The sequence below is a fragment of the Diorhabda carinulata genome, chromosome 2 (genome assembly GCF_026250575.1).
Source record: "Diorhabda carinulata isolate Delta chromosome 2, icDioCari1.1, whole genome shotgun sequence".
Lineage (NCBI taxonomy): Eukaryota > Metazoa > Arthropoda > Insecta > Coleoptera > Chrysomelidae > Diorhabda > Diorhabda carinulata.
Window position 1 is genome coordinate 24,116,328 of NC_079461.1, and position 17,742 is coordinate 24,134,069.

The 17,742-nt window shown below is 30.7% G+C and overlaps 1 protein-coding gene across 2 annotated transcripts in view; it reads left to right on the forward strand.

Annotated features, from left to right (window-relative positions):
• Positions 1 to 5,896: 5,896 nt before the first annotated feature.
• LOC130903759 (glucose transporter type 1) overlaps positions 5,897 to 17,742 on the forward strand; it is a 555,907-nt gene continuing 544,061 nt past the window's right edge. For both annotated transcript variants that reach the window (XM_057816014.1, XM_057816024.1), the window contains exon 1: positions 5,897 to 6,186. The gene's annotated coding sequence lies outside the window, so the exon portion shown is untranslated. The remainder of the gene's footprint in view (positions 6,187 to 17,742) is intronic.

The following is a 17,742-nucleotide window of genomic DNA, read 5'->3' on the forward strand; positions in this document are numbered from 1 at the left end:
AAAAAGGATACAGGTGAAAAATTAGTCCCTAAATATTTCTCTTTCCGATTAGATATGTGTGAGAGGTATTTACAGTAATGAAAAAACTTGTAGATAGATATGTATTTCGCAAAGCAGATTCTCCTTATTTTAGAAAAATATTTCTATTGAATTGTAAATTCCTACAGACTTCGTGCGACTGTACAAGGTACTAAGTGCAAAAATAGATGAAATAGAGCCTCCTTTCGTTACTGCTCACCTAAATCTTATGTGATATCCAGCTCCTATTGAACAGTACAAGAATAACCATTGAAATGCTTTGAAACGTTTGACAAACATGTTTTTTCTGAATGAAGGCGTGGCGTTTAATTTTTAATTCCAAATTAATTGAATTTGTCCAAATACTCCATCTAAATGCCTTTATTTGGTGCTATACATGGTATCTCAACTATTTAAAAATAAAGGATTGACGTAGTGGAACGAAGTTAACAAATAAGGTCTCTTATTATGCCAGTTTTGTAGTTTTGACCAGTATCACCTGGAAGTAAATAATATTTTGTTGTTGGTAAATCATATCTCACCTTTTTATTTTAACCATGATATTTACGTGCTTTTTCAAAAATACTGATAATAGCAGATGGATTCTTATCCTCAAGATTTTAGGATAAGTTCATATTCATAATTCTTATATCTATAGAATACAAAAGTGATTACCGGGGTGATCTAAGAATTTCAAGAAGAAATGAAACCATAGGGTGCATATCAATGAGATTTTATTACACTATTAATTAACACTTAGAGTTTGTAATTTACACCATGCTCTCTTACAATACAAATTATACATACAGTGTACTCCATTGCATTCGGCCAAGAGCTCCTATAGAACTATTTTTCAGTTGTTTGTAGATTCAAAAAAAGGTGAACCCGTCTTTAGGATAGATAGAATATTGAAAAATATTTGGGGTTTGCTCATTAAAAAATTTTCGATATCCGTATTCAAGATGAAGAACGTTGGATAGAAAGAAAATTATACACATCTTTGACGATTCTGCCGCAACTACTGGCAACATTGTATTGAAATTTCATACGAATATGTTTTGGAAGCTAATCAATTTGTTTTTATGTCTGACTCTCATAGAGGACGCTAGTTACATTGTTCGTACTAAATAATATTGAACATAACTTTTTCAATATCAGATTTATTAAGCAAAATTTCAAATGAACTTAATCATCATTTAATTTTATACCAAAAAGTTACTCTTGATGAAACTCGATACTGTGTACCGTTTTCGGAATATTTTAATTGAGTGTTGATGAAAATTATGAAGTAAGAACCGATGCTAGTATAAAGTATTGAAAAGTTATTAATTATTATTAATTAGTAAGCATTATGTGAATTGAAAATTTTTTGTCGCAGACCCAATCGATAATACGGATATAAATGAAAAATTGGGACAGAGGGCTTTCGTTTCTTGTAACGTTTCTCAGTTCTGGGACTCAAATTGTTGTTTGTTTTACACTAAGGACTCCAATAGCTCAGTGCTCATAGTTATTTAACTTTGAAAAACAAGATTTTATACTGATTACACTGGATTTTTGTGAAGCGTTACAAAAAACGAAAGCCATAAGTCCCATTTTTTTAATTATATCTGTTTTATCCTTTTATCTAATTTTCGCGACAAAAAATTATAAATTCTCATAATGCTTACTAATTTATAATAATAATAATAATAATAATAATAATAATAATAATAATAATAATAATAATAATAATAATAATAATAATAGTAATAATAATAATAATAATAATAATAATAGTAATAATAATAATAAACGTTATCAAGCTATACGCAGCAAATAAGCATCAAATCAATCATCTTCTCGATATAACACATCGAATCTCCATCGATATACATATGGAGTTTGGACTGCAAGACTCTACATATCGAGAAATGTATTATCATGAACGGAGATGTGCAAGTTCCCAACAAAGATATCGTACAGGCAATGGAAATCGGAGGAACCTACAAATACCTAGGATTTCAACAGGCTAAGTTGCTGGACCACAAGCAGGCAAAAGCTAGATTCCAGGATCAATACACCAAAAGAGTGAAGTCACTTATGTAATCCGAATTAAATACAGGCAATTTAGTCACTGAAGAACAACAACTACCACCCGAGTCTCAATTCTGCACCGAATTATATCCAAAGCAGATAAGAATTCAAACATATGGCTTACTAGCGGCAATCTCTTGATTGACTGAAGGCTTCATGATGGCTATCCAGGATCAAGTTATTAACACCAATAACTACAAGAAAAATATTACTAAGGATCCGAACACTCAATCTGACAAATGCAGAAAATGCCAACAAACATCAGAGACCATCCAACATATAACATCTTGTAGTATGTTAGCTAATACCGACTATCTACACCGGCATAACCAAGTGTGAAACATAATCCACCAGAAACTGGCCAACAAGTTCGGTCTTCTCAATACGTATACACCTTATTACAAGTACCAGCCGCAGAAGGTGCTCGAAAATGACAATTTTAGACTCTACCACGATAAGTCCATTATCACCGATAGACAGGTGATGAATAACAGACCTGACATCGAGGTGGTTAATAGAAGAGTCAATTCAGTCTTTCTTGTCGATGTCGCTATACCGAACACTCATAACGTTTTCAAAAAACATCAGGAGAAACTGGCCAAATACGCGGATCTCGCAATTGAGATTAAACAGATGTGGCACAGCGAAAATGTGGAAATAGTCCCAGTTATTATGTCAGCAACTCGCTTCATGCGTAAGACTCTGCACGATAGCATCGCCAAGCTGGGATTACCAAAAAATACCTTCGCCGACATCCAGAAGGCTGTAAAACTAAATACTTGCCACTTTGTGCGCGTTCATTATGTGAACCGAGCCTAATCCTTTTGATATAATAATAATAATAATAAAAATAATAATAAAAATAATAATAATAATAATGATAATAATAATAATCAATAATTTCTACTAGTATGAGAAGATTGAGAATTTCAAACATTTCCACCATTTAAAAATTTACCCGCTACAGAACACACAGAGCATCAGAAGGTTGTCATAAATAACAATCACTCATAAAACAAAAAATTCTATGCTACTACTACTTTAGCAGCGCTATGACGATACTAGTCTTAACTAGTATTAGCGAGTAATTCAGTACCTTAGTACCTGTGGATAATAAAAATTCGTAGAGTAGTTAAGTGTTATAGCTAATTCTAGTAAATAGATCTGATTCTATTTTTACGGTCGAGTAGAATCCTCCACCACATGCAGCTAGTCAAGCTCATTAGTTTACAACGATTGTCTTCTACTGATCCAAGCATTTTGATTTCCCAGGCACTACTGCTTCAATCTCTTTCAAAATAATATTCATAACATTAATTTTTATCGGTTCATTTAATTCCTTACGACGTCTGTGCCTCTCAATTTTGATACCAGTATTTGACGCTTGCAGTAAACTAGTCTGAATGATTAGTAGGTACTGACTACTGGACGAAATTACTAGCCGTGTCTGTACCAAGCCTTACTTCAAATGAAACATCTTTCTTTATCAATAGTTATATGATCTGTGATACCAGCTCTAGATATATTTATTTACCTTACAAATCCCTAACACAACGTATTGTCATATTGTTAAATGTTTACTACATTCTGAGCCCAAGACAATTTAACAGTGTAATCGAGAAATACGATTTATGGCATTTTCCTTTTAGGGAAACACATTGAGATAATTATTAGAACGTCAGAACAAATGTTCGCTTACCACATCTAAAAATAATATCTGGATATAAATTATTAGTAATACTGCTTCTTATATAATCCACATCAATCAATCACTTGATATAATTGTAGCGGTCATGTAATTAACAGAGTTAACTAGCTTAGTAAGTAAAATGCAGGAAATCCATTTATGATTTCTATTTATTTCACATGTCACAGAAAATTAATTACTTTGTTTCTTGGAAGATAGATCTGTCGAATATTCCTCAAAATATGAAGCTAACATTAGCAAAGATCCCATCCTGTCTTCCTTGTTATTTATGTTATCAAAACATGATTATTTCAATCAGTTGTGAATTCAACATTCCCTTCATATTACTACCACTCAAAAAGATTATAAACAACCTTAGTAAGAACTATTATCTTTCAAAAGACATCAAAATATATTAGATCAGAGATCTTTAAAATCCTTATGTAGCAATTTTCGACACTCTAGAAACATATCTAAGTAAATGGTTCAAGACAAATGGCCATGTAATTTTTATGGAGCCTTATTTACATCAAATTAGTATGTGAAGCAAAAGGAAGTAGTAATCGACCTATACTACGAGGGCTGCTAATTAACTTTTGATATATGGTAACACTTGTCGTACGAGTGCTATTCGAGTTATTTAAGATATTTGAAACATTCTTCTTAATCAAAAAATGAAATTAAATTGCAAATATTTTTGTACGAAGATTTTCTATGACTTTCAATGTGGATTAAACCAACAGCAGTATGTCGATCAACTCGCTTCGACTTTTGCTGATGTACCACCATCTCAAGCTACCTTGTTTCGCTGTTTTTATGTATCTAATCGTGATGGCACTTTGCAACAGGTTGAATTTCGTGAAGGTAGTCCAAGATAGGCTGTGGTGCTAGAAAACATCGCTGCTCTGCGTAAATTGAAATTGCAAGATCTTCTTGTGACATATCGTGAGATTGAGGCATACTTGAGCATTAGTTCCTCTCGCATACAATCAATATTGCTTGAACATTTGTGACAGGCGGCAAATCATGGATCCATTAAAATGAATTCGCAACAAAACAACAATCGATCTTTTGAGACGAGCCAAATTTAACAAAAGCAACCATGAAGCACTTCGAAGCAAATGGTCGCCTGTATTTTCGGAATAACTGGACATGTCGGCATCGTTCCATTAGAGCAACGAACGTAGAATGGTCAATTACGAATGATACACCAGCATTTGTTTGTCAGAAGTGTTCGAAAATATCAGGGAAACCAATCGCAAAAGACGAATTATTTTCCACCACGACAATGCGAACTCTTACACATCAGTTTAAACAAAAACGTTTTTGAACGGTGAAAACCTCGAATTGATGGGACATCTGCCTTACGGTCCTTGTTTGGCACCCAATTATTTCTTCTTATTCCCGCAGATCAAAAATAAATTGCGAGGTCAACTTTTCTCTACACTTAAAGAAGAGGTTCAAATCACATGTTTTAGAGGTACTTCAATCGGAATGGAACAAAATGTTTCGAAAATTGGTTTCAACGCATAAAAAAATGTATTGATCTTAATAGGGAATATTTCAAAAAACAAAGAAGTCGTATATCCAAATGTAAATATTTATTTTTATTCGTCTTTCTCAAAACTTAAGTAGGAGCCCTCGTAATACTGTGGATGTCATTGAAGACAAAACCCCACAAAATTTTTGTTTCCTACACATCACCTCAAAAGTATCCAAAAAAATTATTTTTTTAGAGGAAATTCGACGAGATACAAATTGAGCACAGATTTGAAATATATTTTGTTACCGTTTTTAACATGACACTTAACGGTATTTACATCAAATTATTCTTCTTTTTGTTACGAAAATCAATGTTAAGTGTATTGCGGAAAAATTAAATTACAAAAGTTACAGTGTATAAGCGATGTACATGTTTAGAGATCGGGAGCGTTTCTACTGGCGACCAGCGTCGAGAATAGCTTTAGTTGTAGCTGTAGCTTTAGCTTAAGCGAGCGAGGATAGAGTGTAGAGAAACTTGTATTCCCCGGCTAGGCTATCGATTCAGGGGGTTAGCGCCTGCGGACGGACCGAGGCGACGGCGCAGCAAGGCTGCACAGCCCCCGTACCTGTTTTACGTGTTCACTTGGGGCGTCGCCGATACAACGCGCCGTACCAGAGTGCAGACCTGGTGCACAGCTCGTCCGTCGCCGCGTGAGGTACAGGCCGGTGACAAGTCAAAGTGCAGGTGCAGTTGTGCATGTGTGACACGATTTTTCATATTTGCTGGCATTGACAGATCAAGAACGAGTACTACGAGATTTTATTTCAGTAATTTATTTGATTTTTTTGTGGCGAGGGGCGGACACCACAAACCAGAGGGTATACGGTGTCCGATCGAGGCTTAGCCTCTGCTGCTATCGGAGGTGAGTGTGATTCATCTTAATTGAAAACGAATATTATCGCATCTATTAAACCCTATTAAAATTTGCTCGCGAGACGTCCCGTTTTGAATTAATGACACTAATAACTATATATTTGACATACATTTTGTCCTTGAGTTTGTCGCTACTTTATTAAGGATTTACACTCTCTAGATTGTTTTTTTTTAATTCAAAGAATTGAATTATTCTCATATGGAAACAATAAATGAATAAAAACGTAAATATCGATATGTTAAATTGTTAAAATTTATGGAAAACTATTAGGCTACGAAATTTATCAGTAGTAAAAAAGTTTTTCTTGGTGAAAAAGGAACTAAGAATGTGACAGCCAAACAAGACACTGGTTCATAAACCAAGAGACCAGTCTGAATTAGTTTTTTTATAAAAAAGAATTACATTTCGACTCTATTATTATTTATTAGAAATGACATAAAATGAAATAGGTTTCACATAGGCAAATATTTATTCATTATCTAAATGTGTATATTCTCTCAAATATGATTTTAATTTTCTAAATTGCAATGGGAATTTTCAAATTCTAATTATTTATATTAATATCTCATCTGCGTTTAGTGGAGATCTTTGTTTTAAACAATGGTCACTGAATTTCTTTGATATTCTATGTACAATTTAAATCATTTTGAACTTCCTTTTGTACTAGTTTATTCACTATTCTATATTCCCCATCAATTTTTCTATTCATATTCTCTAGTCCTTTTTTCTAGGTTTTCTAAACTTTTTCCAAATTCTATCACATTTTTTTTACATTAAGCGTTTTTTATAACCAAATTCACATATTCCAAAAATTACACACTACTAATTATTTACTTTTTTGTATTTCTTATTACAATCTGTTTTCTTTTTATTATCATTGTCACGATCTTAACCCAATAAAATTATTTACGATTTTAAATGCAACATAGTCAATTGTAATAAGAGCAGTATCATGTAATTTTTGAAATACAGTACTGAATACTCAATTATATAGAAGCTCAAAGATCCAATTTCCCAGTAAATATTATTTTATTTGAAAAATTGATCAGACAATAAACATTAGTGAGGAATGTTTTATCAAATTTCATTAACAAAAATCGTTGGCTAAATTTGACAGTTGAGAAAGATCGTCTTCAGAAAAGATCATCAGATAAATTAATATATATATATATATATATATATATATATATATATATATATATATATATTTCTTTAATTTCTTATTTCTTAAACCTTTTGATATATTAATGCATCTAAATGTTCTTGATTTTAGGTCTCTTCTGTTTTAAAATTAGTTTTTTTTATAGTTTTTAAAAGAAAGATAAATTTTGACGTTTCGACTTTTCTTTAAGTCTATTTTTTTTATCGCATTGATGACCTCTTAGTCTATTTTTTAAATACTGAGATGTTTGCCCTATGTAGACAGCATCACAATTAGTACAAGGCACTTAATATATAATATTACTTCTTATGTTTTTTGGTGTTTTGGATTTTAATTTAGTGAAATATTTGGATAATGTATCATGTCCCTTATGACTTATACTAATGTCATATTTATTGAAATAATTCGATAATGGTTGGGGAAGTCCTTGTATTAGGGTAAAAAGTACTGCATAATATTTATTAAAGAGAGTTCTTTTGTCAAACTCTTGTATTACTTCCAGTATCATATTTGGAGTAATTTTTTGAGATTCTTTAGAAATAATTCTCTCAAAATGATCTACATCATTGAATGGGGAACCTGCTGTTTTAAGTAACCTCATAAAAAGTCAAGGGGAGTCAAGTAAGCAGATCTAGGAGGCCAAAAAATATTTGAATACCTTTGAATCAACTTCCCATTAAAAATATTTTCAAGGAGTACTCTAACGTTTGATGTACTATGGATGGAAGCACCGTCTTGTTGGAACCAAATTGTCATACGTTCTTGTAACGGAAGGTCGGGTAAAAAATCACTCGAGTTTCTAATAATTGTAAGTATTGTGTTCCAACTAATTTATTTTTGTACACACCACACCATACGTTCATTTTAAGAGAATATTGGTTCCGAGATTTTATTACAAAGTTTGGATTACTATAAGACTACCAGCGACAATTTTTATGATGAGACGGTTCAGTTTGAGGGAAATGTTGTATTATGGGAAAATATTATAGCTCTTGTGAAAAACAGGTCTTCATCCAACTTTCCTTGGATCAGAAGTCAAAACGAATATCGTAATCACTTGGAAGTAACGTGTTCACAAATTGCGGTTTGTATGCATGATATTTATTACATTTCAAAATATTTGCCACTGGATCTTTACTTACTGAAGTAGTTTGAATCGCAGAGGCCCTGTTTCTTAATGACATTTTTGGGTCTTCTACGACAGAAAGCATCACTTCAAACTCAACTTTAATATAAAACATTGTGTATTTTTGTTTGTAGCAAAGCGACTACAACTTATAGGTAAAAATACCGTACACTAATGAGTTTACGAGTATCTATCAATTATGGAGTTTCGAGTTCATCATTTGTTTCATAAATAATTAGTTAAATACTATTTTGTTCCCGTAGCTCTGTTCATTATTCATAAATTTTACCATATTTGGTATAATTGTTACGGTTTGCTTTATCAGAAAGTTAGTTATAAAACTTCTATTGTTTTGGTAACGCAGTTAATAATGTTTCCAGTTTGTAAATTGTTATATATGAGCTCTCTAGTCTATTATTAAGTGCTTCGCAGCTATTATTCTATGATATATCATAAAATTGGAATTTCACCTTTGAACAGAATCTGTAATTTAATTTCAAATTAACTTTAACAATATTAGGATTTTATTTATTGCTATGCGTATCCTATATCTATGAGTTCATTACATTGTACAACTGAAATGTCCCACTTTATTCTAGGATTCATCTTCTTTTATACCCTTGTTTACTGTCTCATTACTTCTTGCTATACAAAACCAACTCTTTTACTTGGGATTCAGCATAGATTTAACTATTCCACAGATTTTACGAGGAATCATGTATATTGATTAGTTGTATCTGCTGAGAATCCCTGTTTTTTGCTTTTATATTTAAAATATTTAAGGAGAAAAGGAGTAGATTTCGAGTAATATTTCGTAGAAATCCATCGAAATAATATTTATGTTTTCTTTCTGACATATATTGAAGTGAATGGAAGTTTTGATGGACTAAATATTTGTTTTGTTCATTAAGATCAGTCTCTCGCCAATTTGTGGACGCCGAAGTCCTGTAAGGGGACAATAGGAGGCCCAGAACATAGCCTGGTACAAAGTGACGATTACTAATTTGTATTTTCATTTGCTTATATCTAACGAGTTAAAGTAAAAAAGAATTAAATAATTTCTATCAGTCATTTTTCATTTTTGTATTCTTGTAAGTAATAATACTACATATGTTGTATCCCAGGATAGGTGGAGTGACTCTTGTGAGAGACAAAAAAGAATTTGATTCAATTTTTCATTTGCTGTGTTGAAAAAAAAACTAGTTCTTAACATAATTAAATAATTATGTCATACACTTTGCTAATGTTGAAATAATTGAGTGTTTTCATGTTTCGAGTAAGATAATAAAAGGGCTACTTTGAACAATTTTAGAAGTTTTTATTTCGAAAAACTTGAAAGAAGTTGTGTTAAGTATGAAAACAATAAAACGGACAACTATGGTACTTACAATGAACCTTATTATCACTATAATTTTACACTGAAAGTTATACATACTAACTTTTAAAAAAATATAGAAATTGTGGTCAAAGTTACCCGGCCTTGGAGGATTCATTTTTATTTTTATACAACATTTCTGTTCACGAGTATAATTTGTTGAAGCCCCATCATTGGTGGTAGCTGAAAAAATTATATAGGTGGTGCATTAATTTATATTTTTTTTCTTTTTCCATTAAAAAAAATTTCTTAAATATACAAAAAACAAGAAAAGCGATTATAAAATAACATTACAAACTAAAATATTTTAAACTGTTGAAGGATAAGTATAAGCTTAAATGTATAACTTATTACGAGGGTTGATACTCAAGTTTTGAGATTTAGCAGCTCTGCTAGCTTTAATAGTGAACGTACTTAGAACGTGTTGTCATACGATTTGTAATTGAGTTGTTTACAGATACTGGAAACATTGATCTAGGCCAAAAAAAATGTAATGGACAACATTTACGTGCGATGATTTTCTATGACTTGGATAAAACCAACAGCAGTGTGCCGATCAACTCGCTTCGACATTTGGTTTAGAAGCATCTTCTCGAGCCATCCTGTTACGCCGGTATTATGATTCAATCGTGGTCGCAATTAGCTATAAAATGATTTTCTTGAAGGTCATCCAAAACGCCCTCGCTCCAACCGCATACATTCAATATTGCAGGAACATTTGGCTGTTTGTTCTCGTTGGATACCGCATAATTTGACAATCACTCGATAAAAAGTTTGTGTTGATTGATGCAATGCTGAAAAAATTCAATCGCTATGCTCAAAAAGACGTCTATAAGATCGTGACAGGCAACTAACCGTGGATCTATGCATATGAATCCGAAGCAATTCCCCAAGCAAATAGTCATTTGTTTTTTCGGAATAACTGCACATGTCCACTAATCCATTAGAGCAACGTAAAGTGGTGAATTATGAATGGTACATGAGCATTTGTTTGCCAGAAGTAAGAAATAATGAGGGAATCCAAACGCAGAAGATAAATCATTCTTCATCACGATAATACGAGCTTTCACACATCAATTAGAACAAAAACGATTTTGAACAGTAAAATAAACGAATTGATGGTTCATCCGACGTTTGGAAACCAACGATTTCTTCTTATTCGCGCAAATAAAAAATGAATTGCAAGATCAATGTTTTTTTACGACTAAAAAAGCGGTTGATATTTTGAAAAATAATAAAACCATATCCAATTATGGATATTTGTTTTCAATTGTCTATTTCAAAACAAAAAAGCAGTACAATGAAAATTATGATAAAATAAAACAAGTAAAATCAATAATGCCTCGAAAATTTTCCAAAAAACCTATTTTCTGTTGAATAAAATGTCTGAAATATCAAAAAAGTTATCGGGAAAAGTTTTAATTAAACATCCAGACCCATATACCAAATTTCTAAATCATTTGTCAGTTGTTAAAAGGTTATGTTATGGACACAACTTTGTTTTCACATTTCATTCTTTGTGACATACAATAATCTTTGATTTGTGAAATCAAAAATTATAGTATAATAAATTGAAGACACGGCAATATAGTGCAGAATATATTGCAAACTGATTGATAAAAAATCCATCTTTCTCTTCGCGTCTTCTTTGTTCAAAAACCTTTTCAAACAAAATGTAGCCTATCTAACGGCCTGCAAAAGAAGCGTAATGTTCAACTAAGTATAGCAAACCTGTTTCCGACTGTTGCTAAGCAAGACGAAGACGGACTTTGAGCTTTGTTCTATATCAATTCGTTAATCTCTGGCACAGCAAAATCCTACACCACAAACTTTACTTTTGAGAGCAATGAAAAAAGTTAAAACGACTGTGATCCATAAACCGGCAGCAGATATATTATCTCACGAGCAATATTTCTCTACAAAGATCAATTGTTGACGTTGATGAAAATATTGAAGTCATTGTGCATTCATCTGAAGACTACTGAATTTTTAATTCAAATAATAAAAAAAATGTAATAAGGGCTCTTATTTGCTAGATAGACAGATACAAGAGTAAAAAATATGATGTGCTCGCCACCATCAAAATAGTCAAGAACAGCATTTAAATGGCAAATCATTGAATCAGTTTCGCGGTATCGGAAAACCTCTACATATCATATAAAGATTTCAGGTCATTTTGAAATTAGTAATATCAGAGTGAGTGTTAAATCGTTTTCTCAACACAGTAATATCACTCCAGTCGCTAAAATTAACAAAAATTTTGTGCAAACGTCGATTTAGGGCAATGTTACTTATTAAAAAAAGAGGAATCAAGAAAATCGGATCTAATATAAACAAATTTGTTAAGAATTATCTGATCCTTTCTTCGGTTCCACTATAGTATGATCATTTCTTTCCATTATTTTGTTCTCAGCATCTTTTCGACTTTTTTCTTAGTCATATTTATTGTCTCAGCATAAGTCATGATGAACCTTATTATTGCTTCATCTATTCTTAATTCAGTTTACATTGCTATTTCTTTCTCTTCGCTACTTATATCTTCTCTCTTACTTCTTCTATTCTATGTCTATCGTTCATTCTTACTACACTTAAGTACATTAATTTTCTTTCTCACCACCTTAAATTAACATCTTCCAATGTTTACTTTCCCATCTTTCTTTTTTCTTCTTGCTATACTCCATATACTTCGCCTTCAATTTTTACACCAATGTTTTTATTTTGCCAGCATTACATTTTTTATCTTTGCTATTCTATCTATATCGTTCACTTACGCTATTATTTACCTCTCTATTTAGTATTATCCCCTTTTTATTGAAATTTTTTGATACATAATCAAGTACCAATTTAAATAGTTTGTTGATTCTAGCACTTGAGCTCTCTATAATCATTTTTATTAGTTTCATTAACTTGAGTGGGGTTTGTATATATTCCAAAGCTTCACTTGGATTTTATATTTTCTAGTATGTGTGTATTCAAAGCTTGCTCGAATTCTATGATTAAAATGTATAAATTATTATTTTTTTGTGAGTCTCTTTTACTGTCTGTTTGAACATGTGTATTGCATCAATATATAATTGATCGGTTTAGCATAAAATCACTTTGGTAATCATCTTCTATTATCTTATCTCTGCATTCCGAACTTAGTCTATTTTATAAATCTGTAGTTAGGGGTTTGTATAATGTATTTAATATTGTTATTATATATATTAGTGGTACTTGCGGTTTCTCAGTTCTTCTTTCGAGATAGGGTTAGGAGCAGTAAAGGGCTGAGTTTCAACAGAACACAATGCCAAGATGTGTAGGATAACGAGTCTGGTGATCAATAAAAGTCTCCCAACTACAACAAGACTACAACATTTGCCGAATTAAGTAGACTAAAGATCATATAAAACACCACAAGATTTCTGGAACTCCATACTTTTTCCAGTCGAATCTAGGAGGTGATACTGAGTAATAGTCGTCAAATATGAGTATGGATGAAGCACATTTTGGACCGGTATCATGTAGCATAGCCAAATACAATTAATGACTGTTAAAGGTACGCAGAATGGTGATAAGAACATTAGAAACATAATTTATTGCCACGTGAGGCTATGGAGTGCTGCTATTGGGAATCCATTTGTCTTTATCACCCTCAGCAGCATTTATAAGTTTTTATTTATGCAGTAAGAGAGGAATAGCGAAATATTAACAATTAATTTCTATGATATCTTTAAGTTTGCATTTATGTAATATACTATATGAATTCTTTCTCTTTTGATAATTAAATATTTGTTTAGGATAGATATTCTCCAATTTCATTGATTAATTGCGGAAATTGCTTAAATTCCATCAATATGTGAAAAATAAGTCAACAAAAGTTGTTTCATGACTATAATCGAATAATATAAGCGATATTAATCCGTATAAAAAATGATAACTTTATTTCGAATAATTAAAATAGTGCCTAACTTTTGAATCTATGCGTGGTTCAAATATTTACAATTCGACAACATCGTATCTATACTTATATTCACGTTTTGACTTTGTTGTGACATAAGCTTCTTATGATTTATTATACGATAAATTTTATATCTATTCTTTTCTTAGCCACTTCATGCTATAGATTTCTCGAGTAGTTAATGCCTTTTGCCAACGTTCAGAGTCACCCTTCCGAAAATATTAACCAATGGCAACGATTCAGAGGGAAACAGCGGAAAAATAATTTTCGGAGCTTTTCACAAATACCTTAGTTAACTTTATCAAGATGTTGGTATGGAATTTCAGATGGTTTCCAATTGATATATTTGAAAATTACCTAATATTTGAGCTTCAGAATATTATGGGTGTAATAAAGAGGGAAGAAATTTTATGAATTTCAGATAATTTTAAATACAGGAAGATTCTTTTGATTTTAGAAATGCACGGTTTTTAGAAACACTTTACACAATTAAAAACTTCCGTATTTTATTATTTGTTAGACCGTTTTATGAGTCTTTGTTGCTAAATCATCTGATTTTAGGTCTCATCGAAACTTAAATTATTTCTTAAAACAGGTAAAAAAATTAAAACTTCAATCTATTTCGGTCCTTATAATTATATATATATATATATATATATATATATATATATATATATATATATATATTGTTCAAACCACAATCAACAATATTCTCAGTTATTAAATCAAAAAACAAAACATTAAGAAAGACGTAATTGAGTAAAATTCGTTGATATATTTTATATAATTTATGACTGCTACTTGTTATTGGGATATAACAATTAAGGAAAAACTATTCATTACCTACAAAAATTTTTTTTGTAGGTGATCTATTGATTGATAGAAGTATGTAATATGTTATCACATTTTTATAGAGGCTAAAATAGGACAAATCGAAAACAAAAACACAATATTAAAATTTGACTTATGGACTATTTGAATATTCTATAATCTTTACTAAAAACATTCAATTCAATGATTATTGTGATAAACTGAATATTCAGTTAACCTGTTTTGTCTGTTTGGATGGAATTTTTTTTATCAAATTTTCGTTTATTTTCAATCAATCTATTGATTCCAAATCTCGCATATTTTCGCGATTTTAAGACAATATAATATTTAATAAAAAATGGTGAAATATCTAATAATATTGTGTAAATTCATTTTTATTTGAAACAGAATTTTATATTGAGCATTTTTGTCATACCATTTTTGTTTTCATATTTAATGAACTCGATTTTACAAATTTCATAACGAATTTTTGTAAAATAAAACATTTATGAGCTTTATCCAAATTTATAGTAGCTTCGATAGCACAATGGTTTGTGAATGAAGTTCACTATTCTTTGAATGTTAATCGGAAACCTTATATAAAATTTTTTAAAATCACGCGTTATTTGCAACGCACTAAAAAATAAATTTTCAAGGCAAATTTTGTCTTTAATAATGATGTAGATAATAAATGTTGGTGAGGACAGATTTGGAGAAGTATATTGTCAAAATAAAGGTACAAAAATGTAAAGAAAAGTTGTTCATTCTTTGACTAGCATACTAACATATAAAATGTGAAGTTGAAATCATTAAAAAATAATTTTTGCAATATGAAAAAAAATTTTTGAAGAGTAATTGTTAATTGTAATACTATAAAGTTTGGGCGTTTCAACTTTTATTCCATTGCTCTCCTCTCACTGTTTACATCTATTTTATCTATTTTACTATTTTTTCACCCTTCACAATACCTTTATAATAATTCCAACAACATCAAATGGTATAGCGAATCATTTGAAAGTGATAGTTCCAACGAACCGATATTGGCAAGAGAATAAATTAGTTTCTAAATAAACGGCTTTGATTTGATTTGTACCATCCGAAAATAAAATATGAATAATTTTTACCCCTCGAGAAGATAAAAAAATCGTGAAAATAATAAGATGTCGCAAAATCTATGCTCATAACAGGAAAAAATTAGATTTTATTGACAAAAAAATACAAACAGTTTTCTTTGAATTTGTACCATTCGAAAATATCAATATTTTTCTTTGTACCCTTCGTAGCACGAAACTATTCGATTTTTACGGAAAAAATCAAGCGAATGGCTTTTAATTAATTGGTACCATTCGAAAATTACAAATTTGTTATCTATTCGATGTAAGCACATGAGTTTCGAATTGATTAAGTCCACAAAGGTTTCATAAAAACATCTATCAACCTGAAATGAACAAAAATTTTAAACAAAGCATCTGAACTTAACGCAATAAATCGGTTCTAGAACAATTTTTCAAAGAAAAATGAAGATTTGTTAGTTAGGTTTTTTGCTTGCCGCTTTAGAGTCTTCATATTCGCACTGCTCATACGTATCTGCTTAATTAAATAGAATTATTTTTACGAAAACAATCAGTTTTTATTGATATATCACCACAAGGCTTTTGTTTTCCAGCTCTTTCAATCTGGACTCTGATCTGGACATGCTCGGACTCTCTCTTTGTGTGTCTCTTTTCCTGAATTGCTGCCAACTTTCGTACACCAGCTTTGAGAATAGCAATAAGCTGATTGAGAAAAATGGAATTTTTCGGTTTCTATAGGGGGAGAAATGAATGATTTGTAGTATTCGAATGGTACAAATTAATTAGCAGTCATTCGTTTGATTTTTCCACCGCACATGCGCAGAAGGTACAAACGTATGAATGACTATGTGAAAACTTAATTTTCTCCAAATTTCGCGAAGGGTACAAATAGAAAAATTGATATTTTCGAATGGTACAAATTAAAAGAATAATGCTTGTATTTTTTTTTGTCAAGTAAAACTAATTTGTGACATACTATTATTTTCGCGTATTTATGTTTTCTCGAGGGAATAAAAATTATTCAAATTCTATAATCGGATGGTACAAATCAAATCAAAGCCAACCATATACCGTTTATTTAGTAACTAATTTATTCTCTTATTTACAATCATATTTCTATACTTATATGTGGACAATTTAATATTGCTATTAATCACTATCAGCATCTAGGTTAGTTTACGTTAACTTAACTACCTCAGCACTCTCTATTATTTGAATAATTCTTGAGGACCAATTGTTTCGAAAATCACGCCATAATTTTTATTTTTTAGTATATTTCAAATTTTTCTTTACATTATTTTCTATAAAGTTTGGTTGATCAGAATTTGGTAATATGGCCAATGTCTTTTTCGCATTGTTGTCAGATCTTTTGTTATCCTAGAACCATAATCAACTTTGTTATTTGATATGGAACGATCTTAAATTTTAATTTTTTAATAATCTGCTAATATAGATAATAAATTACAGTTATAGAAAGGTAAAAGTCGATTAGAAACGTGTAATATGTTCGACCGAAATTTCATTACAAGATGTACTGACAGTAAGTTACAACATGTATACGATTTATTGTATAATAGCATGACTTGTTGCATGTAATATTTTTAATTGTTACCTGTCTTTATTGTAAAGCTCAGAATTTCGTTACACGTCAATTTTTAACCTTTTTAACATAATGTACATGTACATCCAAAGATCTAGTAGGTTTCCTGCAGTATGATTTGATTAAATCTTTTACTGCAGCCGTTTAGTTGAAGTACAATTTACTATGATCATACTTCTTCTGTTAGCCTGTAAATTTTTCGATATTATTCAGATTGATCATTTTAACGAAATAACTGTAATTAAGTTCAAAGAATAGCATGAAAATATCAAGAATTAAAAAAAAAATGATTAGCAGAATCAACCAAAATAACAGGATTTCGTACTTTTTTAATAAATTAAAAATAATATATAATAATATCGGCCAAATCATAAGTTTATTCAAAATAAATGAGGCTCTTAATATTCTTTCTAGATACATCAAACTTTTTTGAAATCGAGATTACAAAAGTGGTGAAT